The following is a 16,406-nucleotide window of genomic DNA, read 5'->3' as shown; positions in this document are numbered from 1 at the left end:
TTAGTAGAATTAATTTTGCAAACTGTGCAAACTGTAGACTCTTCTGGCACATGAACCCTCCATGAATAATACAAATTGATTCCGCAAAGAGGCTGTAAAACTTTGGACATTTACCCTGCTGAACTGGCTGGGTATGAATGCCAAAGTTTTTGTTTTAACACCCTCCACTCATGCAGGGAAAAATAAATAAAATAAACAAATGAATTATGTACCACCTCCTAGAGATTTATCTGGATGTTAATCTGTCAAGTCTATTGAGCCCAGAGTTCCAGAATTATCAGTAGAGTTTGTTATCTAAAAGCGTGGCCGTCTGTCCGACTCGAATAGACTGAGTTTCTTGTTGAAGGCCAAGACATCCTATCAATATTTAATCTCCATAAAGTCAGACTTGTAGGACATGAGCAGCTGTGGCGTTTAAATCCAACAAAATCCTTCTCTCTCTACAGCAATACAGTTTAATTGAGATTTCATCTAAAATGGTCATGGCTTCAATTCCAGTTTATCTTTCCTCTGGCCCCTACAGAATGGGAACAGCATGACTCTTGGGCCGGAACATGAGCTCACTAGGACGGGTCAAATGTTGACAGCTGCGCAAATCTTGGCTAGTAACTTAGACACTTTAAAATGTAGGTGCAGATGGGAGACTTTAATAGCACTCAGGGGAGATGAGAATTTGGCAAGAGAGGATGGATTGCGTGCGAAAAGGCTGGAATTAACTTTTCACTGCAGTGGTGGGTCAGATAAGGGTTGCTGGGCTCAGACGGCAGCACCCTGGAGAAACAGTGGAAACGAGTGAGAAAGCGAATAATATAATTCAAAATAATACACTAGCAAAAGGTGTTAGTCAAGAAAAAAATGCTAACAAACAAATGTCTTACTGCAGTTTTGGAGAAGAAGTGACCCCACTCTGAGAACATGATTGCTTTCAAAGTGAAGCAGCAAGATGTCTTTATTCTTAACCAAATGCATCCTGTACAAGCATAAACATGAGTCAGACATCACTTATTATCCCTTTTTGACACAGTTGCTTTGGGTTTCTTCGGGAAAAACAAAAAACATAAATAATATTAAAAAAAATATATATATATATACGTACATTGAGGAAAAAAAATTAACTTAAATGATTTTAGCAAATGGCTGCAATATAACAAAGAGTGAAAAATTTAAGGGGGTCTGAATACTTTCCGTACCCACTGTATATATATATATATATATTTATTTATTATGGCTCTCATCATTGTTAAAATTGTGGCCATTAATTAAACATTCATACACAGTGGCCACAATTTACTAAAATGAGGGAACAAATTAAAGATTAATTACTCACCCTCATGATGTTTTCGAACCCGTAAGACCTTCGTTCATCTCTGGAAAACAAATTAAGATATTTTTGATGAAATCCGAGAGCTTTCTGACCCTGCATAGACAGAAAGGCAACTATCACGTTCAAGGCCCAGAAATGACGTTAAAATAGTCCATGTCACATCAGTGGTTCAACCTTAAACTTTATGAAGCTTTGAGAATTCTTTTTGTACACAAATGACCAATCAGCGCGGTGTAAGAATTTTTGCTCAACAGTGCTCAAATGTTATCGGGAAATGGACTTTTTTGTTTGTTTTTTTTCAGTACCGAATGGTATCACGGTCGGTACTTTTGACAACACTAGTCCCCACCCAACATTCTTTTTTGATAATCCGTTTCACTTGGATGTATGCCACAATACAGAAGATAAGATCTGTTGATATACATATGTTTAATAGCAGCTATATATAAAAAAAAAAAAAACAGTATGCATTGTAAGTAGCAGTTTTTATTTTTAGCCATGTGTTTTTAGATTTGTTAAAAATAAATATTTTTCATTAGATGTCATTTTTCTGTAAACTGGCTTCCATGTCTGGCTTATTTAAATCCATATATAAAAGTCTAGATTTGCAAGACGCACCTTCAAGCAAAACTCAAGATTTAATTTTTCACTTATAATACTTGGAGCAGACATGTTCTTGACTTAATAGTATAGAGTTGTATTATATACATACATACATACATACATACATACATACAAGTATAATATTTGCATTTACCACCCAGAAGAAAAAAGAAAAAACACTTTTTCCTTTGAAGCAAGAAATTAACTCCGAGTGATACAAGTGGGCTCCCCCAAAGTCCACGGTATAGTTCGAACACTGGATATGCATAAATCAAATATGAAATGCAGTGTGTTTACAAAAACACCGTAGGATATTGGCTAAAGCAGGCTTGAAGCGTGTGAATCTATTCATTTGGAAAAAGTCTGAAAAACATCCAGCAAGAAGTAGAATAACTTCATTATGTAATTCCACAGATGTATGATCTTTCATCTCTGGTGTTTTCTTCAACACATCGCCCCTTGACATTCTTTCAACAAGTCTCACAATGCTTTAATTAAATTTTACACTACACAAGGGGTTATGGTTGCTTTTGCACATCTGTTATAAAAACATTGAAAATACATCATGCTTTGGAATATCAGAAAGAGAAATTATCATGAAATATTATTTAAAGAGAGAACATAAGGACTTAGGCAATTTCAGAGAGATTAGCAATAGCAAGCTAGCTTTGAAAGCATAAGATCCCACCCTTCCTGCAAATCACTCTCCAAAGCCACACCTCTTCCAAAACGGCATTGCTTAAGGGTTAAATGCAACTCTGTCAGATTACCACGTTTCATTCATTAATTCTTAGCGTTCTATTTGTAGAGCTAATTAGTGGTGCACCCAAATAGCCTAGCAACCATATAGCAATGTCCTAGCAACCATTCAGAACACCTTTTGTACAGACAAGCAACACTTTTTCAGTTACACTTTTTAATTAAAAAAAAAATTTAGATTTTAATTTTTTTCAATCTAATTATTCGGATTATGATTTTTCAGAATATTGGCCTGTAATGGAGCAGTTAATTTCTAAAACTGGTGCATTAGGTTTAGAATTTATTTCGGTAAATGTTTTACATTCTGTCATGATGTGTTTGGTGGACAATTGGAGCTGAATGTACATCAATGCCATTGTGTCTGTCTCACAGTCATCTGTTTATGTTTTTGGTAATGAAAGTACAAATGTGTAACAGGACTTACAGCATTTTTTGGTAAATGTCACATTATAATGTCTCAGTATGCAGAGGATGTGCCATTCGCATTGCCTGTGTCATGCACAGTTGGAAAATTAATGTGTCTGCCGAGGTGAATATTTCACTTCAGTTGGTTTTCACCTTACACGGATGAGCTTTGAAAATTAGAAGGAAAACAATCTTCTCCCTGCATATGAGAAACTTTTGTTTTGACACTCGTCAGTACAACGACGTAAGCAAACAGCATTTTATCTGTTCCGGTGTTCGAGAAGATCTGCGAGCTCTGAACTGTAGAAGACAAAAGATTGTGTAAAGATTATTTAATTATAACCCGAGATTAAATAGGGAGTCAAGACAGTGTAACACTTAAGTGATTATGTAAACGCGGAGGAAAAGAAAGCGAATAATGACAGAGGCTACATGTAAAGCATGTGCTCAGTTGCCAATGTACAATACACTTTGGGTGACATGAAAATTGGATTCAAGCTCACTGTAATACTGTACTATGCCTCCAGGTAGCTGACAGAGGCAGATTTCTCAGAGCAGGAGACAGAACATGCATAAGAGTATATGCAAAGCACAGTCTACATGGCTGCCATCTGATATGCGCCGAAATATCAAAGACAGACAGCTGCCTGCGCAGTCCTCCTCCACACTCAAACACACTCTCCCCTGATGCTGAAGAGAAAAAGCTTTTGATCTAAAACAACTTGAAGCTGCTGTATTCTCAGATGTGAATTAATATTGCATGGAAACAACCTTGCAAGCCATTCCTCTTTTTTCTTCTTACCCTCAGCAATGATTCGGCAATAGAGTCTGCAGCCAATTTGTCATTCAGACCCATCCAGCAATCAAGCAAACCGTGGATGTGCCTTATTCCCCACATTGATGATTAGTCGGTGTTAGTTTGGGCAAATTATTGACGACAGCTGTTAGTGTTGTGAGTTTGTCTGTAATCCCACCACTTGTCAATCATGTTTCTCCCGACTGGGGAGATTTTTTTGTGCTGTCATACTACAAACGGCATCAACCTCACTGTCAGCGTCAAGCTAATGATCAGAGCACACCGCTCAGATGTTTAGATTGTTTTAGGCAGGTAATATCTTAATAAAGACAGCAACATGGGAAGCAACGTCACCCCAAAAGACTCCATCAGGCCCTAGACAATTCAAGACTTTTCTTCTTAATGCAGTCAAAAGCTGTAGGGTGTTTATGCAGTATTACATTCAAAGTCGGATGTGGGATATTATTACTTGATATCTCAGCCTTCAAGCCATAAAGACGTTCTGTTGCCTGGTGTTCAGAAGTTCACATTATGGAACAAAATGGAAACTCTAACATTAGTTTTGCAAGTGTTCAATTGTCAACAAAGGCGTCTCCTGGCAGTTGTATTGTAGAGGGAAAATAATTCTATGCAGTGCTGGTTTTTGTTCTTAAGGTCAAAAAAAAAAAAAATTATCGTTTACTGTACACGACTGCAGCTGGTAATGTTTGCTAAACTGGTTTTATTATCAGTACCTGGAGTAATTTTATTTGTTTAAATGTTAATTATTTCCAAGTTGGAGATCGGAATTTATGCAGCATTCCTTTGCACTTTTCCGATAGTAGGAATTTGGGAAATATGACTTTTGCACTTGATTGGAATGCAGCATTGGTTCTTGTTACTTTGACTAGTTAGCGGTTATAACTACATTATAATGTGGCCAAATGCATGTTTCTCCATTGATGAACATTAAAAAGTAGGCGTATTCTGACTAAACAAGTCTTCTGTGCAATTGATATTTAGCTTGCAAAATTCATGTGCTGCCATTTTAGTATATGCATGTTGCTTTATGCAAGTATACACTACTGTTCAAAAGTTTGTAGTCAATTTTTTTTAATGAATTAATTTTTTTAAATAATCTAATACATTTATTCAGCAAGAATGCAATAAATGGGTCAAACATGACAGTATAGACAATGTTTACAACGTTACAAAAGATTTATTCCAAATAAAAGCTTTTGAACTTTCCATTCATCAATCTTGCAAAAAAAAGAAAAGATTACAGCTGTCTCAGAAATATTAAATGTCACAACTGTTTTCAACACTGATAATAAGAAATGTTTCTTGAACGATCATGTGACACTGAAGACTTTGGCCAATTTGAGTTGAAAATTGCTATAAAAAAAAAATAATAATAAAACCGTTTATTTGAAATTGTAATAATCTTCAGCCAATTCATCGCCCGTGATCCCAGCGAGACGCTCCTCCCACTTTACATATCCCTAAACCTACCCATTTCCACCCCTAAACCTACCTATCACCAGCCCCTGGATCAAATTGTTCTAATTACTCTTATACATATTGTGGTTACAAAATGAAGTTACATATGTCCTTTGTACTAAAAATTATTCTTTAGTACTTCTTAAGATAATCTTAAGAACATCTAAGTGTACTCAACTGTGCTATTTTGGGACACCATGAATATAAACTAAAAATGTACTTTTAACATACATTCTCTGTATTAAATATATATATATATATATATATTTACAACTTGTTGTACACTTGAACCCATCTGCGGGTTCAAGAAAGGAAAGGAAAAGGAAAGGATGTGACGTGTGGCCAAGTATGGTGTCCCATACTTGGAATTTGTGCTCTGCATTTAACCCATCCAAGTGCACACACACAACAGTGAGTAGTGAACAAAGACGACAGAATACCCAAGACGTGTCACTCGTATAGTTTTGAATAGGGAAAAATGCAACGCTCATTATGGCCGCTCAATCGCAGGAAGCTCCACCTTCTGAATGAAAGAGCCAATTGCTAATCAGTAAAGTCAGCACGTCACTGCAGCTGCCGTTAGAAGTCCCGGTGGCTATAGAAACAGTCAGCGTTCTGAGACGTGCGCTTAGGACTGCGCATGCACACTGGCTGATCTAGTAAATATGAAAAATAAGCTTTTTTATAACGCTATTTGAGCAAAAGAAACAACATTTACGACAGTTGTTATCAGATTTCTTTGGGGATTTCACATATGGAATTTAATCGTAAGCTTAATCAACAGTTTTGGAGAATTTGATGTTTCCCCATTCAAAGTGATAGGAGCTGCACTTGCATGCCCGAGAGGCGTTTCAAAGATGGTCGCCGATTGACATGACTCATACTAAAAGTATGTTTTAGTTCATATTCATGGTGTCCCAAAATAGCAGTTAAGTAATGTTTTCTTTCAAAAAAGTGCACAGACCTCAAACTTTTGAACATAGTCTATGTATGTGGGTAAAGTTTGATATGCAGCTGTCAGTTGAAGTTAATCATTTGTTTTGTGGTGATATTGAGGATTATGAAATCAGTAAGGTTTTGGTTTTAGTATTAGCTATGTTAGCACATGGGCAAAACACCTAGAGCTGTGCTCATGTGGAAAGCACAGTTCCAGTCCAGCTTGTGAAATTTCTCTGATCTCATTCCCTCCATCTCTACCCATAATTTCCTGTCCTATGTTATCTTTTTATTAAACGTACAGATCAAGTTTTATTTTTAGCAATTTGCAGTTTTACTCTTGTGTTAGGGAATTGGTAGTGCATCATTTAATCCCATCACTTTCGTCATTATTTAAAGCCAGTTCTTTATTAAAAATGGTTTTCAACTGCTTTGGAGTCCCAACTGTACCAGCATTGATTAAGCGAAGCATATGCAGAAATAGCTCTGAACTAAATGATGGCAAAATGGTTTGAATCGTTAAACTGCTCTGGCATTTTCCGTAGTGGCAGGAAATTATTTTCATCAGCGTTTCATTAGGTTTGCTCTTAATCCTCTTGCACCTCCCTTGATACCTGGAGAAATTAAATGCACTTAATTTGCCTGTTAGGTGCAGGCGTAGACTCCAGCTGCTGGCATGAGGGTCTGTCAGAATCCTTCATTTGAAACTTCTGCTCACTGTATCTTCAAAGTAAGTCATGTGAGAAGCTCTTATGAACTGAGATACAATCACGAAAAACAGCCTAAAATAAATTTTTTAGATTGAGACATTTTCATGACAATTCATGACTATGAAAATCTAAAATACTGTAATTTATATCAGCATTAAGGCTGTAAATATACACTATTCACCATAAAAGGCAATAATAGAATATTACAAAGAAATACAATACAAGCTTTTTTTTTTATATTGCAGTACAGAGAGAGTGTTGACATTTATTTTATACGGACCCACTTTATATTAAGTGGCCTTAACTATGTACTTACATTTACAATATGTTATTTAGCAGAGACCCCCCTAACTTGAAACGGTCTCAAAGATTGTTTATCTCCGGGTTATCTGCAGGGAGCGTTTTAAGAATGCTCAATTTTATATTTAAAAAAACCTGTTAGAACCTGCATGATGCTCACAGCAGGCAGCATAGCCCACACAAAGATGATACATCTAAAGAAGGGCTGTTCTACAAAACACTCATTAATGAATCTAGGCTCCATTAGTATAAAGAAAAAGTAATGCCTAAAAACATGTTTTCAGGAGTGCGAGTCAGATAAAAGCCATGGGAAGGAGACTGAATTATTTCACATGTTTTTAATGTCCCATTTTGTCAAGCAGACCTAGTGCAAAATGTGACGCAAGATCGAGAGACGAGAGAACAAAAGTAGAGCGCAGATTGTAGAGCACGATAATATCCAAAGCTCTCGAAGTTTCAAGGAAAGTTTTCTGTTTGATCGGGGCACAATGTTTATGCATTGATTTGCATCCAAGTTTCACTGACATGACACATGAGCATGTTTTCTGATGGTAGATGAAAGTTGGGTTGGAAGTAGACGTGTGGCGCAGCCAATCAGTGACAGTCCATGCGCTTCATTAATGAGCAGCCACGTTGTTCACAACCCAACTCTTCCTTTTTTCCTACATGCTTTTCCCTTCTTTCCCAGCCTAACAAGGTAGTTATTTTATCACACTTTCAGCTTTCAAATGTAGTTACGTCCACAGAATGATGAAGTGCCAAATGCACCCAGGGAAGGCAATTCTGAGAATGAGACTGTCAGTGTCTAGGGGATCAAAGCAATTTGCAAAGAGCACACACATCAAACATCCCGGTACAATGTGTTACCTAGCAACCCCAGACCAGGTGTCTTAGAGCAGATGGGGGGGGTGGGGAATGAAATCCATGTAGTCTTTTCTTTAGTTACGTAAGTTTATAAAAATCGATAACCGAGCGGAATACACATGAAATGAAGGTAGACCTTACCCTCCCTGACGCTGTTCTTCAGGCAATCCTTCATGCAGATTACCAGGTTGCTTCACTCCCACACACTCGGATTCTCACTGGGAATGAAGCAGACGTCAGTGCCTTGAGTGGCTCGTTTCCAGCGGATGGCTCTGTCAAGGCTAAGTTGGCCAATCGAGTGTGATGCGACTCAAAAGGGGGTCCATACGTCCACCGAGGGGTGTTGCCGGTGGGGTACCAGCCCGGTCATATTACAGGCTGGAGAAGAGCCCCATCCTCATACTCAAACAGGCAAATTGGGGTAATCCACTTAACATTTTCTCTGTTACAGACTTAAGGGGACACTGCTTGATTGCTAGAGAGTTCGTCAATAACAGCGGGGCCTCGTTTGGGGCGACGTGGGTTATTTTCTGGGAAGACGGCGCTGGAGGGAGGAACGGAGAGGAGATGTTCCTCTGGCTCACAGGGACACTTAAGTCAGCCAGCAGGAAGATTGATGTGACACTGTGTTTCTTGGCTGTCTGTCTTACGCAGCAGAAACAGGTGTAAATTAAGTGGCTGATGAATGCTTGCTCTAATGTCTTTGACTGATCCACTCCTCGACTCCGACAGCTCGTCTGAAACAATGCTAAAACAAGGACACCGGATATCAGGGCTTACAAAGAGAAGAATTTAAGACTAGCGATTTTTAAAATCAATACAAGTAAGAGATGTGGCTATCCAAAGGCGTAAAACATCAAGGTAGTGGTGCGGTTCGAAAAACCTAAATCAGCATTGTGCAAAGATGAATAATTACTCGCATCAGAGTAAAAGAAATGGGTTTGCTGCGATATAAATTATACAAAAACAACAGCATCCGGTACAAAAAGCATAGAGTCAGATAATAGCCTGCCTGCATTTAGACAGTTATGGATTAACTGGTTATTAGAAAGTTTAATTGAAAAATAGAAAGTGATTTGGGGGTAAGGCCCACAAATTGAAATTATATTCTTTGCATATTACAGTTTTTTTAATAACAATAATGAGAACTGGGTTGAGAAATTGTTTACTTGTCATAAATAATATTACAAAACACAAAATCATTGGTCCTTAAACTTAAGGGGAAATTTTTATATTCTATTGTGCCATGATTACTTTGCAGGTTATAAGTTATAAGATTAAGTATTTTTATTATTATTATTATTACTATTAATCAGCATTGCATTTTCAATAAAAACAATATCAAAGAGTACAAAAATTCAGTGGTCCTGAAATACTTTTTCTTGAAGCAATATATATTCACTTTTTTTTCAGGAGTGTTAACTTTTTCATAATAGAGGAAGTATAATTATGTTGTATATATAGATAGGTTAATATGAATAGCATGTCATATTTTTCCCCATAAGCAGAATATTGCAGTTATATATTTGGACTCAAAACATTCAGTTGAGAAATTAGTTGTTGTTTTTTTTTTTTTATAATTTTATTATCTGAATAGCATTTAATTTCATTTATTAAGCAGAATAAAGTTCACATGCATTTTGGCTAGGTTATTTTGTGCTAATTAAGGCCTTGCAAAATAACTGCAGAAAGCAATTAGCCAAAAAAAATTTTTTAATTGGCTGGAAAATAAAAACTTAATGGGTCAGTGAGGGAAAGATTACAGAGATGTAGCACAGAGGGAGACCCTCTGCCTTACAATATACAAAAGGCCAACAGGGCATTCTCAGAAAAAAAGAAAAAATATTTTCCATTGGAAATACACGAGTAAACACCCTGAACCATGCTGAAATGGGAACTTGGCAAAAGACCCAATGTTTGAAAGACAGATGAGCTTCCTGTAAGAACACTCTGAAGCATTCTTACAATGACAGCTGTTATTTGAATACAGAGAGCAAAAAGGAATACTCCAACAATCTGTCATCAGCTAGACTGATGAGGGTACCTCTCCAAAGGCCTGTTAGCAGAAAAAATAAATAAAAATCGAGGGGCAGGAATCTGGCTGCAGTCTTCCCTTTGAAACCAATTATTTTCTCCATCCTGGGCAGCACTTAAGGCGTACAATATGTCACCTTTTATCCAAAGTGTTGAGTGAAGTGCCAGTGCCTGGAGGTCAACTCCTCGTCCACTCGGATCAAGCTCATTTCGAACGCCTCATGAAGTTGGCGCTCTGCTCTCACATGGCTCAACCGTTTAATTGCAGATTCGCAGGAACCAGTTGCCCGCAATTCACCTCCCCAGTTGTTTTCAAGGTCGAAAACCCTATTAATGTACAGTTAATGGCTCTCAACTTGTTTTGTTATAGTGCTTTTCAATCCTATTGATAGTTACACAGAGAGGAGCCTTTTCAGAATGGAGTCACGCAAGGTGAAACTACATAATAATGCCCTGATTCGAAGCAAAACACAACTCTGTTGAAGTCCTCATGCCATGTTTAGAGCAGGAGGTAAACAAGCTGACGTTCTCTTTAAAGATTCAGATCTAAACATCACTAAGTCTCCTCAAAAGGCCTCTATGTCTTTGTGTTTTATTGACAGGTCGACTAAAACAGCACTCATCTGTTCCGCAAGACTGTCCACTGCAGGATCAAAAGAAAACGCATCCTCTGCAAGACGACAAACAAATGAGAAATGGCTCTTTGTGGAAGCGTACAGGACTATCATGTGATGCTAACTGTCAAACATGCATTATGCAATGGCAAGTAAACAAGAGAAGAAAGAAAAGCGAGACGTGTTTTGGCTCTCCACCAACTGTCTCATTAGCCTCACTCGGTCTTAGAAAAACAAACACTCACCAGGCCCACTGAAACACAGCCAGGTCTCACGTGGATGTGTTACATTCAGTGGCACAGACAGCTCCTCCAGTCAAACAACAGAAATCTCGTACTTACCTCGCACTGGTTTCACCGCAGAGGCCTACACCTCGAGCACCAGGGGCCAGTGATCTTCTCCGCATGGAGTGACAGCATATTCAGATTTACTGAGTGCCCTGTCTGACACAAACACACCTGAGTCTGCTAATGAAGGCTCTGAGAAGTGTCTGGTAAGTAGATTCAGGTGTGTTGGCACCAAATTGTGCCAGAGAAACAAGAGGACGCTTGACTGCTCCAGTTGAATCTGACAGATCTGCACTGAGTAAAGCCTGCAAGCGCTAGGTCGTCCGTAAAATATGTGCAATCATTTTATACTATCATCTAGGTTAGGGTTGAGTGAATTTCTTCTAAGAATCAATTGAATTTATGTCAAAACATTAAAATATATATAGCTGTAGATTTAGCAATTAGCATAAGTCTTTCACATATACACACACAGAGGTAGTTTATTGGGATTTACCATGATGATGAAAAAAATCCATATTTTTCCATTGCATATTGCTTCATGTTGCATTTATATGTGACACTGGACCACAAAACCAGTCATAAGGGTCTTTTTTTTTAATTGAAATACAGCGGGTAAAATAAGTATTGAACATGTCATCATTATTCCCAGTAAATATATTTCTAAAGGTGCTGTTGACATGAAATTTTCACCAGATGTTGGTAACAACCCAAGTAATGCATACATACAAATAAAACAGAACAAATAAGTTTAGAAATTAAGTTATGTGTAATAAAATGGAATGACACAGGGAAAAAGTATTGAACTACTGAAATGTATTTAATACTTTGTACAAAAGCCTTTGTTGGTAATGACAGCTTCAAGACGCCTCCTGTATGGAGAAACTAATCTCATGCATTGCTCAGGTGTGAGTTTGGCCCATTCTTCCACAGAGTCTTCAAATCTTGAAGGTTCTGTGGGCCTCTTTTATGAACTCTGATCTTTAGTTCTAATTTTCTATTGGATTCAAGTCAGGTGATTGGCTGGGCCATTCTAGCAGCTTTATTTTCTTTTTCTGAAACCAACTGAGAGTTTCCTTGACTGTGTTTGGATCATTGTCTTGCTGAAATGTCCACCGTTGTTTCATCTTCATCATCCTGGTACTGTAGGCGTTGGGACTGAACCAGCTAATATTAATTTCCACTGACTAGGGGCCGGATTGCTTTCTAATTACTGATAGATTTCAGCTGGTGTCTTGGCTTTCCATGCCTTTTTGCACCTCCCTTCGTGTGTTCAATACTTTTTCCCTGTGTCATTCAATTTTATTACACATAGCTTAATTTCTGAACTTATTTGTTTTGTTACCGACATCTGGTGAAAATTTCAAGTCAACATCACCTTTAGAAATATATTTACTGAGAAAAATGGTGACGTGTTCAATACTTATTTTACCCGCTGTATATACATCATCTGAAAGCTGAATAGATAAGCTTTTTCACTGATGAATGGTTTGTTAGGATAGGACCATATTTAGCCAAGATACAACTATTTGAAAATCTGGAATCTGAGGGTGCAAAAAAATCTAAATATTGAGAAAATCACCTTTAAAGTTGTCCAAATGAAGTTCTTAGCAATGCATATTACTAATCAAAAATTAAGTTTTGATATATTTACGGTAGGAAATTTACAAAATATCTTCATGGAACATGATTTTTACTTAATATCCTAATGATTTTTGGCATAATAGAAAAATTGATTATTTTGACCCATACAATGTATTGTTGGCTATTGCTACAAATATACCTGTGCTACTTATGACTGGTTTTGTGGTCCAGGGTCACATATCTGTTATGTTGATACATTTATTTAATCAAAAGTACAGCAATATTGTGAAATATTAAATTTAAAATAACTTTTCTTTTTGAATATATTTTAAAAAATATCTTTTTTTTTTACTGTGATGGCAAAGTTCAATTTTCAGCCATTCAATCTTTAGTCTTCATTGTCACATGATCTATCAGAAATCATTCTAATATGCTGATTTGGTGCTCCAGAAACATTTCTTGTTGTTATCAGTGTTGAAAACAGTTAACACTTAATTTTTCCAGATTCTTTGATGAATAGAATGATCAAAAGAACAGCATTTATTTGAAAAATATTTTGTAACATTGTAAATGTCTTATAAATTAAAACTATAATTTATTTATTAACTTATGTATTATAATAAAATATAACTTATAAGTCTGAATATTTCTCAAATGTAAGTCTGTGGGGATTTTTTAATGCCCTTTTTTGTCTGCTAGGTGAAAAATGTCTGTCTGATCGCATTGCATGATTTGAAGTATTATTCATGTCCATATAATAAACAGTGTATGCATTTGAGCTGTAATAATTCTCAGGGTTTGAGGTTTATAAAATCCTTAACCTTAAGTATGAACATTTCTAATGGTGATTTTTTTAATAGATTTTTATTATTATTATTTTAATGTCTATTATTTATTATTATTTTTAATAATTATTTTATTATTCTTTTAATGTATAGGACAGTGGAAAGCGGAGGGTAATTGGACCGCCACATGATGTATTCCACACTGTTCCACAGTTCTGATGGTAGGTGAATTTTCCTCTGTAATTAAAAGGTTCACATTTAGTTTTGACATAGAAGATTCTGGACACATCTGCTGTCATGGTGCCTTCAAGTAGCTGCACAGGTGCACATTATAAAAGCAGATCAGGCAGCACTGAACAGGGTGAGATTAGGTGAATTCTGCTGCGTGACACCCTGACACCAATCACAAACATCTCTTCCGAGGTTAATAATCAATGAACCTCGTACAACTGTGATGTATCCACAAAACATGGTTGTATCCGAGTCTAGAAAGAAATCAGTATGGCAGAACAGAACTGATTCAATCTTTGAATTGCTTTGCATTCATTTTTATTCCTGTTGGATGCATTGCATCTGGTGGCTACACAGTAGAAGAATTACAGTGTTTCTATAGTTATTAAAAATGCATGTTAAAATTATTGATGTAAAAATATTCAGTTGATTTCAAGATGAATAGTGCAATCCTTTCAACATTAAAATATCCTCTCGGATTCCAGTTTAATGTGCAGAGTAATAATTTTAAATACATACATATATGTGTGTGTGTGTGTGTGTGTGTGTGTGTGTGTGTGTTTGGTGTCAGTAATGATGCTGAAATCATAAAAGTTGTAGGTTGTAAGTTTTAATATATCCATTCACTGATAGTTTGATGCATATTGCAGACGAGACCTCTGATTACTTTTGCAAATAATCATTAGATTTGTCAAAGTTTTCATGGTAAGTGACATAAAATCTTTAAAAGACATAAAAAGTTAAACTACTGTACAAGATTTGGGGGTATTTTATTTTATTTTATTTTATTTGAAGAAATTAATACTTTTATTTAGCAAGGATGCATTTAATTGACAGTACAGAAATGTATGTTGTTAAGATTTCTATTTCAGGTAAATTATAGGTTCTTTTTATACTTCCCATTCAAAAATTCTGAAAAAAATATCACAAAAATACATTATAATAATTATTATGATTATAATAAATGTTCACCAGACCTATAAAGACTGCTGAAATTCAGCTTTGCCATTACAGGAATAAATTATTTCATAATATTACTGTTTTACTGTATTTTTGACCAAATAAAGGCATCCTTGGTAAGCATAAGTGACTTTTTTCAAAAACATTAAAAAAACTTAGCATTTTTTGAAAGGTAGTGTCATTACATATTCTGTACTTATAACTACTGGATCTGATTAATAATTCTACACACACTTCTGCTAATTTCTTTAGTGTTTCTATACTGATTGCTGACCGACACTGCTGTGCAATTATTTCAACGAGTTGTTCACTGGTTTGTTATTGTAGTGTCAACTACTTCAGATAAACACACCCCTCAACCGCACATAAAAACAAAACAAACTGTGATTTATTGCTTTACATCTTCTCTTCCTGACTGTCTCTTCCTGTATAAGTAGGTGGTTCTTGGCCAGAATTAGCTGTGGATCAGGCTTTATGCAGTTAGTCAGAAGTCTGGCTATGCAAGACCAAGTCTGTGATGAATCATTGCTGATTATGAATGTCTGCAGACATCCAGCATAGTGCGTCACTCACCTGTACCTCCTGTGGTAAAAATGAAACTCTTGATAAAGTCTGACAGTGTTTTCATTTCCTTTAACGTAAACAATGAGCACGCTTCTGATTGCTCAGTATGTGGAACTTGTAGATGTGTGTCTGTTCGCAGAAGCATTTTGCCCCCTTATCTTCCTCAATCTGCGCAATGAAAGCAGGTCTGCGTGTTGACACAATACATATGACACAGCTCTCCTCGAGTGATAATGCTCGACAGCAGTGTTGATCAGTTCCAGGAAGAGGACAGAATATTCCATGCAATGATCCATATCTGCAATGCGCTTTTATAAAGTCATGACCTTGACTGAGACGGAGCCTGAGATTAGCTGATTTGTTCTTCTTATTTAAAGGTGTTGTGTGTGTTTTTTTAAATGTAAGCATTAATCCATCCCTTGAGTATCTTCCACTGAAGGTTATCCAGTCGATTTTGGAATGTGGCTGCAGGCAGAGGTGTAAGCTACTTGTACTTCATTACTATACTTACAGTAAGTATCATTTGGGGAACTTGTACTTGAGTGCTATTGAAACTGAATATTTGTGCTCTTTCTCAGTTGCATTCCTTCAGACGTTTAAAGTACAAAGCACATTTTCTCAGGTCATCATGAATTCAGTCAAGTCAATGAAATTCCATTGACAGCTGAACTTGTATAGACTTAGATGGCATCCATTTACTATAGTGGAAATTAGGGATGCACCGATACCACTTTTTCCAGTACTCGCCCGATACCGATACTTTTATTTTTGGTACTTGCCGATACCGAGTACCGATACCAATAATTTTTGGTTTCACTGTATATCCTTCGGTTATTTTCACACTTAATTATGCCCATTAAAATGTATTTTACAAGTTTCTGTTACTTTCACTGTTCATTTTTTTGCTCTATGGTACATCATCTTTAATTTAATAGCATTAGAGCTGCTCCATTGCAGCGGCTCAGTACTGTAATCACACGCTTTGCTGTAACAATGTAGGGAACCATTCGTTATAAATCTCCGAACTGTGATATTTTCAGAAATAGAAGTCACATTTTTTCATCTGAAACGGGCTGCGATTTATATTCCAAAGCCTCTCATATAATGCAGAAACTCTCATGAAGCAAAACGCGCAACGCGTGCACGTATTTGTACTGATGCAGAATGAGAG

General features: G+C 36.6%; 1 long non-coding RNA gene across 1 annotated transcript; it reads right to left on the bottom strand.

The window, feature by feature from the left end:
• Window positions 1-341: 341 nt before the first annotated feature.
• Window positions 342-11,253, bottom strand: LOC107750387 (uncharacterized). The gene is made up of 4 exons (XR_001641138.1): window positions 11,166-11,253; window positions 1,328-1,367; window positions 879-970; window positions 342-771 (listed from the first exon to the last, which is right to left on the bottom strand). It is a non-coding gene; the product is annotated as an uncharacterized LOC107750387 (long non-coding RNA).
• Between the last annotated feature and the right edge of the window lie 5,153 nt (window positions 11,254-16,406).

The sequence above is a fragment of the Sinocyclocheilus rhinocerous genome, unplaced genomic scaffold, assembly GCF_001515625.1.
Source record: "Sinocyclocheilus rhinocerous isolate Xijiao unplaced genomic scaffold, SAMN03320098_v1.1 scaffold1053, whole genome shotgun sequence".
NCBI lineage: Eukaryota > Metazoa > Chordata > Actinopteri > Cypriniformes > Cyprinidae > Sinocyclocheilus > Sinocyclocheilus rhinocerous.
The sequence above is the reverse complement of the archived record's forward strand: the minus strand, read 5'-3'. Positions and strand labels throughout refer to the sequence as shown.